Source organism: Oenanthe melanoleuca, chromosome 3 (assembly GCF_029582105.1).
Source record: "Oenanthe melanoleuca isolate GR-GAL-2019-014 chromosome 3, OMel1.0, whole genome shotgun sequence".
In the NCBI taxonomy this organism is placed as follows: domain Eukaryota; kingdom Metazoa; phylum Chordata; class Aves; order Passeriformes; family Muscicapidae; genus Oenanthe; species Oenanthe melanoleuca.
The window spans coordinates 63,794,903-63,808,563 of NC_079336.1; the positions used below are offsets into that span (position 1 = coordinate 63,794,903).

The 13,661-nt window shown below is 39.6% G+C and overlaps 1 protein-coding gene across 2 annotated transcripts in view; it reads left to right on the forward strand.

Annotated features, from left to right (window-relative positions):
* Nucleotides 1-13,661, forward strand: part of LOC130250733 (SAM and SH3 domain-containing protein 1-like) — a 521,685-nt gene that overhangs the window by 387,369 nt on the left and 120,655 nt on the right. The window lies entirely within an intron of this gene.

Here is a 13,661-nt window from a genome sequence, read left to right on the forward strand (position 1 = left end):
AATTTTTTTTAGCAGGTTTATTTCTGTTATACTTCATTGTATAAAAAGTTGTTCAGCAAAATAGATAATTTCCTAAAATATCTTTGCTTTCCTAGAGTCATGGAGCATGTGATGTGCAGCATGTACTGGTGCATGATTATTTACAGCACAAGGAGTACGGACAGCGTGGTCCAATTGGCAGTGCCCTGGACCACAATTTTGGAAGATCCTGATTTTCTTTTTGGCTCAGTTACTTATTTCCTGTGTTTCTCATTGCAGATAACTTTAACTTTGTGTATCTTCACCCTCTATTTCTGACTCAGATGTAGAGGGAAAATGCTTTTAACCTATAAGCAATGTTTAGTACAATATGAAAGATCTTGTTCTTTAGGTGATGCTTCTGTAATAAACACTCAGTGCATATTAAGTAATATTTGAAGAGGTCCCAGAACAACTTAGAAAGTGAAACAACATAGGAGATCTATTTGAGAAACACTTGTCACAAAAAATTTCATCATGGTCCCACTACTTCTAATTTCCTACTTGTGTATTTATTCCTGCACTGTGTACTTCTGGACTTTCCAGAACCTTATGTGTAGACAGAAGCTCCCCTTTTACTTCATATGTTCCTCTGACTTCAGTACCTCTAATTTCGGTACTTTTCAGTCATCGTTACTGCAAGAATTATAATATCTTGACTTCTGGGTGGCCGGCATTGAAGCAGTTTGGGCAAGTTTGCTTTGAAATGAGGGAACTCCCTTTTACAGCTGCCAAGGTAATTTCAACCATGATAAAGTCCAATCACTGATGATTTTATATTGAGTCTTTAACAGAGAAGATATTCATACCAAGGGAGAAAAAAGCTCTTTTCAGAAGCCTCGGTCATAACTTTGTATCCATGTCAACACTAATTTTCTGTTTTGTGCAAATTTCATTAGTTTTCAGACATTTTAAAGCAAGCATAAATGGCTAATGCTGAGAGGTTGCACGAAGGGAGTGCTGGGATTTGTGTCTGTTCAGTGCAACTGACAGCAGAATCCTGCCTGGATATTGATGGAGAAAGGAAACTTCTTGCTGTTCCTTTGGACTGCTCTTGTTTCCAGGGATATGAGTGGGTGAATTTTGATTGGCATTGTACCTTTTGCAATATGCAAATTTAGAATTTACTACAAATGTATTTAGACCCTTCTGGCAGGGAAATGGGATGCATAAAATGTAAGTTGTCAACTTAATTCTTCCTTCAAAATTTGTATTTGAGGGGAGGGGTTGCTTTCCTATCAGTGGAGTCTTTTGTTTTTGCACCTTCAAAGTTACAACAAAACTGACTCTGACTTTTGTGGTATGGCAAAAGTGTGGAAAGGGTTTTTCTTTTTTCATCTTCTGATATAAAATACTACTGAAAAAAAAAAAAATACAAACTTTTCCAAAGTACTTTTGCTGCAGAAAGCTCTAGCACAAAGAGGCCTTTGTTTTACAGGAATATTTAAATCTGTGGTAAACTCTTGCTCTTTTTTGTTTGGGCTTTTTTTTCCTCCCCAGACAGGTGCCATGGAGCTCTTTGACATTTGTAGAGCAGATGGGATGCCATTTTACTGTTGTATCTAATTGACAGAACCTTATATACATTCTCCATGCATCCTGCCTTGGACAGCGTGGGCCATTGAGTTTTAGCTCTTTTTTCCCCAGCAGCAGCTTGTTTAACTCACTGCCGGATGAAGAGTGAGAGCAATAACTCACTAACTGGCCTGTGAAACCCCTTGGGAATTCATACCTTTTTGGTGCTGAATTTGCCATTTTGGCTGGTTGGTCACTTGCTGTTGACTTGGCTACCATATGTTGTATTAGATATAGCCACAGATATTATTGTGTGCATGTATTTTAATATAAACAGCAGCACAGTCTGTGAAATCCCATAATGACAGATGTAATTGAGTATGTGTAAAAAACACGAAGACGTCTGTGAAATGCTGTCTCTGGAGATGTGTGAATGCACACATCCCTCCATACCTCCTTCCCATTTCAGACTCCCAAAGGAGGGATGTCCAATTTTGGGATTCCAGAAATGGTGGAGGTCTTATTTCCAAAAGGCTGGTGGGTGAGAAGGTGTCAGAGAAGAAAATAAGTCCCAATTATTTTTTTAATCTTGGCATGCCCCCATCATGCTCAGTTCTTGCACATACATATGTCTCATACAAAAAACACATAATAACTGATTCAAGTGTAACTTCTCCTGAAAGCTGAACACTCCCTAGCAGGTCTGGTTTACACAAGAAAACCACATTTGCAGTGTGCTTCTAGCATTTAAATCCTGAAAGATGCATGTGTTTCCTCAGCAATGGCCTCTTTGGAGAAACAGGTGATGATTTCACTTTCAGATAGGTAGCTGTAATTAATAGTGATTGTCACAGGATATCACCAAGAGGGGTAGGAATATCCAAACCGGTATTTCATGCATTTCAGTTGGAGTATAAATGAACAAACAAACCCCTTGCCCATGAGCAGCTGTAATTTTTAGAATTATTCTTATGAAGCATATTGAGTTTGAGATTCTTGGCTTTCTTGTGCAGCAGCCTGTCCCTCTGGCAACTGCCATCCTCAGTCATATCAGTTACATGCTGCCACAGCCACTCAAACATCTTGTGCAAATGTTAATATTAAAAGCAGGCCAGGTGGTTGCAAACCCTGGGATAGATCTTCAGTTCAGTAGCAAAACTGTAGGATTTACAAATAGCCTATATAAAAATTCTCCAGTTCTCCAGAGGACAGTGGTTGTTTCTCTGGCACTAGCATACAAAGTATTTCAATGCCCTTTGTGGTATCCTTGATACCTGTAAATTCTAATCCTAACTTGCAGCATTGTATCTTGGCCTTTAGGCATGAGTGCCATTCAGACATCCTTTGGAGTAAGTGCTGGCTGCTGTGCAAAGGACTTTCACAGTCTGGTTTTAAAGATTAAAATACAAAAAGCATTTATTTAAAAAAAAGGACTGAAGAAATCTTAAGAGGTTATGTAGCCAACTCCAAGCCCCAGAGCAGAATCCGTTGTACCAAAATAATGGATGTTGGGAGGCTCTCAAGAACAGGTTAGACAATGACGAAGGCACCACACTGACCCCAGGCAATCAATTCCATTACTTTTATGAACCTTGCAGTTAGAAAGCATTTTCTAGTGTTTAACTGAACATTGACCCAGCTGCAATTAAACCTGTTCATTCTTGCCCTATCCCAATAGATAGAGAAGTTTGTTTTTCTTAGTGGAGCAAAGGTTTTACATATTTGAAAATTATTATCCTATTCTCTGGCAATCTTCTTTTGTCTTGGATAGAGCATCCTCATTCTTTCAATCTCTGCTTGTAAACATCTCATTTATGTGGTTGTCTTCAACATTTTCTCTCATTAGTCTGTGTTAGTCTTTACATCTAGGGCTCACTGGGTCAAAACACAACCCAGAACTCCAGCTGATGGCTTGGGCTTGGTGAGCAGTGCACAGATTGCTGCATCTTGCACATGGTTCTGTATCCCATTGGCTGTACTATGTATGTCCTCCTATGAAACTTGCTCTTCTGCAGCAAGATGACTTTTTGGATGAGTGTTCAGGAGCTATTTTCAAGCACTCTGAGCTGTGTGTCATCTGTAAATTTAATGAGCATATTCTCTTTCTACTGGCCAATCTGTTAATTAAAATATTGAAAAACAGATCCCTGCAAAACCTCACTCAATATGTTTTTTCCCTTTGGTGCCAACCACTGAAAACTAATCTCTGGAAGTGTTTGTTTCAACCACTTGTGTACCACCTTATAATAGCATCAGCTGTGTTGAATAAAGTAGAAACATTATTAAATTCAATATGTATTCCAGCTGCTGCTACTTCTTATCCACCACCAATTATCCTCCAAAGTAGGAAATTAGATTGATTTGACAAAATTAATTCTTGTCAAATCCATTTGGCTATTTAAAACTCTTACAGGATAGTAGGTTAGAAAAAGAAACATTATATAACTCATTTGTGTGTCTTTCCAGCCCGGTGCTTGCCCTCCCTTAGCCCTCTTGAATTATCTCCTTCATGAGCCCTCATTTGTAATTACCATGGCACAGGAGTGAGAACAAGAAATGGAGACAGCAGTCATTATTACTGCCAAAGTCCAGTATCTTGAAGCCAAGCCTGGGCATTTTTGGATGAAAATGAGCAGGTTAAGCTTATTTGAAACCACCAGGCTCACTAAGTACTCTGATGATGTTTAGCCCTTTGACACTGCCCTGAATTTTCTGTCATATCTGAAGCCTTTTACAATCCTTTCTCATGCATCCATATAAAACAATCCAGCTATTTAACCTTTGTTACCTGTGTACACACTTCTTTGGGAAATGAGTGCTAAAATATTTAAAACCTGTTTCTCCCTTGCTGAAATCTATTTAGAGATCAGGATAATATTGTGTATGTTTGGGTGTCCTTTGACTTATTTTCTGTTTGCAGACAAACACTAGCTAGGCAAGTACAGGCAATAGAAAGTGTATGTTTAAATCATGTTTTGTACACTGAAAACTGATTTAAGTAACTATCCAAGAGGATAATTATATTTACTTTCTATTCATAAGAAGTCCAAGTCTATTAGTATGTATTTGGAAAATGCTAGGAGTTAAAAAGGTATCACAACACTTGGAGAATGCTTTTAGGAGGTAAGGAATTTGTCTTTTTGACAAGTCAAAAGGCAATCTTTCTTAGATCTGTCTGCACATGCAGTTTATATATACAAATATAATAAATAGTATACAATAATATAATAATTTTTATCTCTAGGATTTTTATATTTTTATATAAACCCCTGAAATTTGGTGAGTAATGAAAATTGTCTACATGAGACCCAATACCTTGTTGACATCTTAACTTGTGCTTATGTATTCCCTAAATGCCTCATGTGTTACCATGGGAAACCTAAGGGCCACATAGGCTTTTCAGGCTTCTAAGAAATTGCTCAGATAGCATACCCCTTAGAATCATCCATTAAAACCAACCAAAATAATTCAAGGAGCTGCAAGTCATGTGAAATTAAGTCATGGATTGTATCTAGCCCAAAGCCCTGTGTGCTCACCGCCCATCCCTGCTGCTGCCTCCTCAGCAGCAGGGACAGCACATATAGAGTGAATCCATAAGGTCACTTGGCTGTCCCTAAGACACAGGGTTACCACTCACTAATATATTCCCCTCACTAATATAGCAATTTTTTTCATTCCTTTTAATTCCCTTTCACATATTCTATCCTCAGTGACACACAGCAATGACCAAACTGACCAGTTTGTATACACAACTAATGTCATCATTTTATGAGCCAGTATTTCAGGGCTTAAAAACACATGCATTTATCTCATTGCCCTGAGTTACACCCTCTTGAGCCATCTGCAATCTGGCTTTCCCCCTTGGTGTTTACACACCCTTCATGCTTCCAGATAATCACTGCATCCTTTCCAGTCCCTTAAACTTTGATCTAGCCAAGCAACAGTTGTTTGTTTAAATTTATACTCACAAATCACATCTTCCCACAGAAGTCAAAAGGAACATGTGATGCACTTTGGGGATCAAGTGTATTAGTAATTTTCAAAAACCAAAGTCTCAATTACTTTTTGTTAGTCATATGTTGCTACAGGATACACATTGAAATAAGGCAGCATATTTGGCCTTGTAAAATAGAATTGCCTAATTATTAAATCTTTGCAAATGAATTTTTATTTCTGAGAACAGAAAAAAATTTCTATAGGCACCAGCCTACTCTACATATACTTAGACAAAAAAATTTCCCTGCAAAACTTCATCAACATGGAGCCAGTGCAGTAAGCTAACAGCCCTCAAGGGCTGTTTTATCATCATTGATGCAGTTGGTTGAGTTATGGAGGGTAAATTCCTCCCACTCACACCACCACAGTCACAATAATCCTTCTGTTCATGAACTTCCCAAAATATTTAATGAGAGAATAGCTTGGAGGTATGTTTTCAGCAATGCTTAAGCCTGTTTTCACTTGCTATTTTTTTTTTTTTTCCTCCTTAATTACATTTTTGGGGTGGGGGGAGGGGGGGGGTTGGCCAGTGCTTAAAAGCTAGAGTCTCAGATAGATGGCTTCTTCTCATTTTAATTACTTTGACAGGCACCTCTCCTTTCCAGCTGAGCTACCCTAACTGGAAGCAGCTGCTCCTTGGAATTACTCCCCCTCCTTGCTGTTTTGCAGAAGTAATAAGTGTGTCATGCCCCTTCAATGAATTTATGGACATGAAGTGCACTGTGGCCTGCTTGTATAGAGATGTTTCACTCTTTTCTCTAGTATTTAATGAAGTTTTATGAAGTAAAACATGCTATTAACAATATAGGAAAAATGAAATCTACAGATTGGATATGACGCTCCACTCCTTTCATAACTCTTGTTAGTGAGTGCAAAGCAGGTTTTAATCTACTTTTCCATGGCAATTTGAAACTCTGATTTGAGAGAGAGTGATTGATGGTACAGCTTGCTGGGCAGTGAAGAATAAGGCATCTCTAGAGGAGCACAGACTCTGTGGATCAAGCTCATGCCTGTGTTTGCAGTCACAGCTGAAATGAATACTTATCATCTTGACTACATTGTCAGAGTCTTGTGAATGCTCCAGATTTCATCACTGGCTTGATGATTTATTTAACATCCTAGCACCTGCAGCCAATGATGTAAAAATTTCAATTTGCGGCTGCTTTCTAAATAATGGAAATGTAAATTCTGGGTTTTATTTTTCAAAAAAAGGATGAAGATGTGACCCTAAGTACACTCTAATGACTTAGACAATTGGAAGCTGAAGCACTTCAAAAGTCTTACTGTTAAAATTTCATTATATTTAGATGGAAGTGTAATATTCAGGTGCCTGACATCTGTGATTTTTGAACACCAATCATTACAAGAGAAATTGCAACACAACTGCTTTCCAGCTTGCTGGTCAGCTGCCATTTGTTTTTCCATAAACTGTCTCCTTATGTACATATCTGGGCTTGCTGCATGGCACACAGGTCAGCCAGGGGCACAGCTCTGACATGGGGAGGATACTCATGTTTTAGTCAAATGTGGTGCTTTGGTGAACAGGCAGAAAGCATTTAAAAGGAAAGATAGGGCAGCTGTTTGAAAAGTGAGGGAAGAGAGCTGATGAGAGCTGTTTCTAGGGATGGAAGCAAGAGGAGAAGCTCTGGTAATGGAGCAGGAATTGCCCCAACAGTAACTGATCTGAAAGAAGAGGTTGAAGCCAGTACATTGTTCTCCAGTGGCTGCGATAGGGAGAATTGACCTCAGGCTGACATGATATGCAAGCAAACATCAATTTATCACATCTGGTCACCTGTGCCTAGCTGAGAGCATCAGGCAGGTTTCTTTGGTCAGCTTCTGCACTAACTAGGCCCACCTACTCCTTTGCTGCTAATATATTTATGTGATTTACAACACAGGCTTAAAAGGTGCAAAGCCTAAGCTCAGTTCTGAATCCTTGTGGGACTGAAATTCAAGCTTTGGTAGGGTCTGTTTTTTTCTGGTTCAGATGGGGGTGAGGGGAAATGTATTAACTTTCAGATAAACATTTGAGGAAAAATTTTTGTTCTACTGTATTTTGGGGCAGTATTTAATTGGTAAATTGGGGAAGGGGTATTAGGTGAAGTGTGTAGGAGGTGACTTTTGGATGAGAAGCTAAACAATTCTTCCTCTTTTGTTTTCTTTCTACTGTCTACAGTTGACACATTTGCATCACATGTACTTTGTTGTAATAATATTTTGAATAATATTTTGTTAAGGGCAACTTTGTAAAGTTTTATCTCTATAACAGGCAGGAAACTTTTTTTTAAAAGATCTATATTTGCATTTCATGCTTGGTTGCTTTTGCAAAGATACAATTAATGAAATTGAAATTAATGAAAGCTCTTGGGTTTTCCCAGGAAGTATTACTTTTAAAAATGTTTGTTTTGCTTTCAAAGGGAGATGCAATAAGAATCATCTCTGAGATGCATACATTTTTATCGTAAAATTTTGTGCTGGTCACAAAGTGAGTAGTAATATAGGTGTCACTGTGAGGTTGGTCATCTCTGGTGATGCTCTTCTCATCTTACCACAGCTGACTTGGAATGATATTTACATTGGCACTGAGCATCTCTGAAACGAACAGTTACCGCACACTATTGAGTTGTACCTTATGCCACTTTTATGATGTGCTTTAGGATGAGATCATCAGACTCCTTTTCATTAAGAGTTTCAACAAAGGAATCTAAGGACACTGCATTTGGGAAAAGAACAGGCTGAAGTTCTGTTCCCAGTTTTGAGGCTATCTTTTCACCTTTTTTTACTTCCACAGTTCTAAAATTATTTGGGAGAAGAGCAGCCAAAGGACACTGAGCTAAATACTTCTGTCTCTATGGCCTTTGTAAGTCTCCTACAAAAAAGATTTATGTGCATCCCTTCTAGCAGCCGCTTATGAAAACAATTCAATCTGTTAAGCAACCTCCTGTAAATGACACTGCAGAGACTAATCCTGGTTATCTCAAAGGATGCTGAATTTCTTTCTGAAAAATTAATTAAGATTTAGAAAGCATTTTGTAAAAAGTGCTGCAGAAAGCTAAGAAAAAAAGTGAATGCTAACTATTTCAATGTTGACAGGAAAAAAAAACACATCAAAACTGGCTTTGTGGAGAAGAGGGGATGCTGAATTTAGGTGGAGAAGGCAGAAGTAACTCAAAGAACAAAAGTCTTAGTAATTTCTGGAAAATCTCCAGAAAGTGCTTTGCATTGTGGGAAGCAGTTGGAGTCCTTATCTGCAGGCACTTCTGGAGTGGCTTGATGTGCACCCAAGCAGGATGATGGCTGTGGTTTCCCTTGGGATATGCGCTCCTCACCAGTCATGCTCCAGCTCCCAGAGCCCCTCCACTGGCTGAGCTAGTGCTACTGCCTTCCAGTCAAGAAATGTGATGCTGTGCTCCATGACGGGGGAACTGGGCAGGATATGAGAGGCCTCTGTGGAACATATCTGTGGGCAGGAAGGGAAGGATGTGAACCTTTCCTTTATCCTTATGAGTCAAAAGATATCCTTCCAGGAGGGCTGTGATGCTTGCTGTGTTCAGATTTCTTTCCTTATATGATTTGTCATGTAAAGTCACAGCTACTGTATTTTGAATGAAGCCTGAAAAGCTTCACAGTACTTCTGTGTCTACTGAGTGTGGTGCTAACCCAAAATATTAAGACTACAGGAATAATTTCCCTGGGCATATGTCTCTCCCACCTTCTAATTTTTTAATCTAGCAGAGTACTGATATCTAGGGGAATGATAGATCAGGTGTAATGTGCAGAGTTCAGACTTTATCAGAATAAAGCAATTTGTTGTTCCTAACTGCTTTCTACTGATAGAATTAAACAGACTTAACTCCATCTGGTTTGTGTTGGGCATATTAGTGTGCCACTCATGCTGGGATGTGCTGCTTAGTCATGAGGCTGGTAGTAAGACTGGGAATTGACACCTAAACCTCTAAAAGGATAAATAATGATTTCTGACAGTACAGCATATAGTATGTGATCTAAATACTATCCATTTTAAAGCCATTGGATAAGTGCTTTGTTCATTGCTTATAAAATCAGGAACATTTTATTTTCTATAGTTGTCTAACTGGCAGAGGGTACTGAAAGGTGATCCTTTTGGAATATTTGGAAGTCTGATATCATGATGGATGGATCATGGATGCATGATGGATCTTGTACTCTCTCACAGTTTATGCATGTACCTTCTAGGAGAGTCTGGGACAGTGATAGCCTGCTTGTCAGATCAACTGATGGGTCAAGTGCGTGGGTCCCCACTCTATCCCATGGCAGTGAGCAGTTTCTGAAGCAGCTGCTGGCATGTCTGCTTTCTGTTGGAGAGCAGCTGCTGGCTCCTTTGACTGATACAGGTGATCTCTACTCCAAAGCACTGTGCTACCAGAAATAATAATATTACTTAAACAGTTCTTAAGGAAAATAATTCAAAGATGAAGGTTAGGGGAGAGATAAAAGAAATTATATTTTAGAACAACTTTGAAAAAAATGTAGCAAGGACAATGAGATACAATTGTTTTAAGATGGATCTCGATAGGTTTATGGGATGGAGCCTACAACCATTAAGAGCTGCATTTCCAATCAAAGACTGATGTGAAACTTTGTGTGTTCCAATTTAATGACCTCCATCAAGCAAGAAGAGGGATAGAGCTGAAAGTAGATGCAATCACTGGTAAAAGTGTGTTCCATTGTAATGTGCTTGCATTAAGAGTTTTAGGGCTTTGGCAGATCACCTGCAGGAGCTAGCTGGAATTTTTATTTCTCCCTTTCCCTGCAGCCTCTCTGCATACAATGGCTTGCTTATTTATTTCTCTGTGGCTTTGATGTTCTTATTTGGACTTGATCTACTGGGCAGGGTGTTGTTAGTGATGTTGAGAAACCTCATGTGTTTTGTTCATGCATGCAGAGTTAATTGCCAGGTATCTGAGCAGGAAGCCATTTCCCTCAGGTCATCTATCAGGAACCCATGAAGTTTGGTGTCCATTTACTCTGTGGAGCATGTTCCCCTTTCCAAGGCAACCTGATATCACCCTCTTGCATATAGTTTAAAATTTGTATCAAAGTGCTCAAGGTTGTAGATTTCCTGGAATAAATGCCTTTGATGTGGGTGACAACACTTGTGATAGTTTGGTTATGACAGTGCATGTTGGCTTTTCCAATTTATTTTGACGCATATTTCAATTTTTCCCTATTAAATGCTTTGTTGAAACACTTATGTGACATTGTGGCAAAATGGCACACACTGCTTTAGAACAGAAAGTTTGTCATCTATTGCCTTAATGACTCAGAGGTTTGTATTTGAGGTTCATGCTTTTCACAGAGAAAGAATTTGTCCTAGTGAAGGTCATCTCCCTAAACCCTCAGTAAAAAAAGGAGAAAGATGAGCTTCTCTATGGCCACCTTAACCTGGAGCTAGGATCCTGCTCTGAGTAGTCTTCTACAAAAAAAGTCCATCTCTCTTGAATACAGACTAGTGCTCTCCAAGTTGGTTAATCCAGCCTGGTTTGTATATGTGGAGAACTCATATTAACTTTACACCCACGTGTAGCTGATGGAGTGATAAGAAGACAGGCTCATATGCAGTGCATCTGCCATAACTCGGCAAGACTAGATTGACCACATATGTGTCAATTGCCTCCATCTCCTCTTCAGAGATTTGCAGAACAACCATGGGGATCATAGCCACATTGCAAATGCAACACACTGGGGAATCATATCAGGATTGCTGCTCTGCTGCCCAGTGCTGGCCTGAAGGTGCACAATGACCATTTTTCAAGATTTCTGAATGTTACACACTTGGTCAGAGCTCTTGTGAAATGTCACAAAGATCTCAGAAAATTGACCAGATTTATTTCTTTTTATTTCAAGAAATTATTCCAATTTCTTTTTATTTCTTTATTTCTTTTTTATTTCTTTCCAATAGCTGTAGAGAGGTCCAGCACAAGATGCTTTTAGAGAGCAGTTTTTTGTAGATGCTTGAGTTATTGTCTAGACAATAAAACTGCAAAAAAACCCTGTATTCTGACATGTCAAATTTCAAATAATATGTTATTCTGTAGTAGCAGTTGTAACACAAAATACTGCACTCATAGCTGAGCTTCAAAACCCTTGTAAGATGTAAGTTACTGCTTGTTCTAAAACTCCCACCTTTTTTGCAGCTGATTTTTGTAAAGTGCTCCTGGGATTTAGTTCTGCAAGTCATTGGCTTTATTAAAACAGAGGAATCCTGTCCTATCTAGAAGGAGGGGGTGGTTCTACATGAGGAAAGAGCAGAATTACTTTAACATATCATATTCATTGAAAGTCTTGTGAAAATGACGTTGTGAATGTCTGAAAATGCATAAATATTATAGTTGCAAGACCATAGAAGATAGCAGCTATTGTAAATAGCCATGGGTTTGTTTTGATTCCCTCATGTCCATTTGGTTTTAAAGCAACTGCTCCTTTAGTCATGTGATTTTGCAAGATCTTTCTTTTCTTATCTCGTTTTCTTGAAATCAAAGGCTCTGTGCCTCAAATTAAAGGCTGGGGGGAAAACTGCCACAGCCATGCATCATGCTCCTCTGATGAAAGCTGCTGCCTCCACAAAAGGGATGACATAATGGCTCAGAAAGCAACTCTGGGACCACCACAATTTATAATCTAGATTCTGTTACCTGCACTGCAAGGCTGAAAAGTGGAGCTATTCAGGACCTGCCTCTGTAAGTGATGTAGTCATCATTGCACAGAACCAATGACCTCGGTCGGCAGGGCGGGGCCGGGCAAGTGGGAGTACTGCCCCTTGCACCTATTTGATCTTAATCTGTCGCCGCCCAAGACACAACAATGAGGGGGTTTAGGCTTTGTGCTGGAGAGTTGTTGTTTTGTTTGGTTTTTTTCTTAATATGCCTCCATCTATAAAAAAGACAAAGTGCAGAAGATAGTGTGTGTGATGAGCCCAGAATACTTAAATCCTGAGATCAAGTGTGCCTTGTTCAGATATTTTAAAGTAGATTGACATTACTACTGTAAGTGGTTCAACATGAATTTCAGAGGGTCAGTCAGTAAATTACCCCTGACTAATTAAACCAGTTTTGAGTTATGCAAGCCATCTCAGAGTATGAGAGACTTCACTGACACGCCTTTAGTCTCGTCCTTCATAGGCTTATAGTTGTGTACAATTTAAAGGTCAATTAGAAGAGATTTTATACCTGGTTTGGGCCTTTCATTATTTCTCATTACTAGTCAATAAGATGCATTGCATAGGGTGTATTCTACGTGTACATCCTAAAGGAGGGTCAGTAAAATCATAGGTGGTTTCTTTACCACTTTCTCTCAGCATAATTCTATTTTAGTTTTTCTGCCTCTGCTCCCCACCTCCTTTTCTCTGTTCAATTTGTGCTGTTGACCATTCTAGCAAAAGCTGCAGTAACAAAGTGCTTAGAAAAGTCTTGTCCCTTTCTTTGTTGGCAGTTGATGAGAAAGGGTTTTGGTCAGCTTTTCTCTCCAGTGCCAGCCTACAAACTAAAATACACAATCTTAGCTTCCAGGACAGAAAGAGTATTGCTGAGAATATTGAGAGAGGATGAGTGTGTTTTTCCTTTTTTTCATTCTCCAGATACTATTTTTAGCCCTGACAGCAAATGGTATCATTTGTTGCTCCAGCCCTCCCAGGCCACCGGTGCTGTGCCCTCAGTGGGAGCCTTGTCAGCTGTAGGTGGCAAGTGGGCTGAGAGGAGCCTGGTGCTAGGAGACCCCGGGGCTGAACAGAGAGCCTGGAGGGGAGCACAGCTTCTAGGGCAGGCTCTGAATTGGGTTTGGGTGGTGCAGGGCATGTATCATACAGCCTGGCAGTAAGCAGGGCAGGAGAGATGTGGAGGATCTTCTGACTGCTCAGCTTTGTGAGCTCTCAAAATGCTTGGCCAGTGTGGGACAGCTGCCTATCCATTAAATACATCACTTTCCCCACCACCCCGTGCAGACAGGTGATTCCAATAAATGGCAGCTTGAAACAGTAGCTTTTCAAGAAGCATCTAAACATTTCAAAGCTTAGGAATGAGCACTAAGAGTAAAGGATGTCCTTGCTGCTGGTCACAGCAGAAGCTGGACTGAGGTGTGAGGTGGTGGGTAGG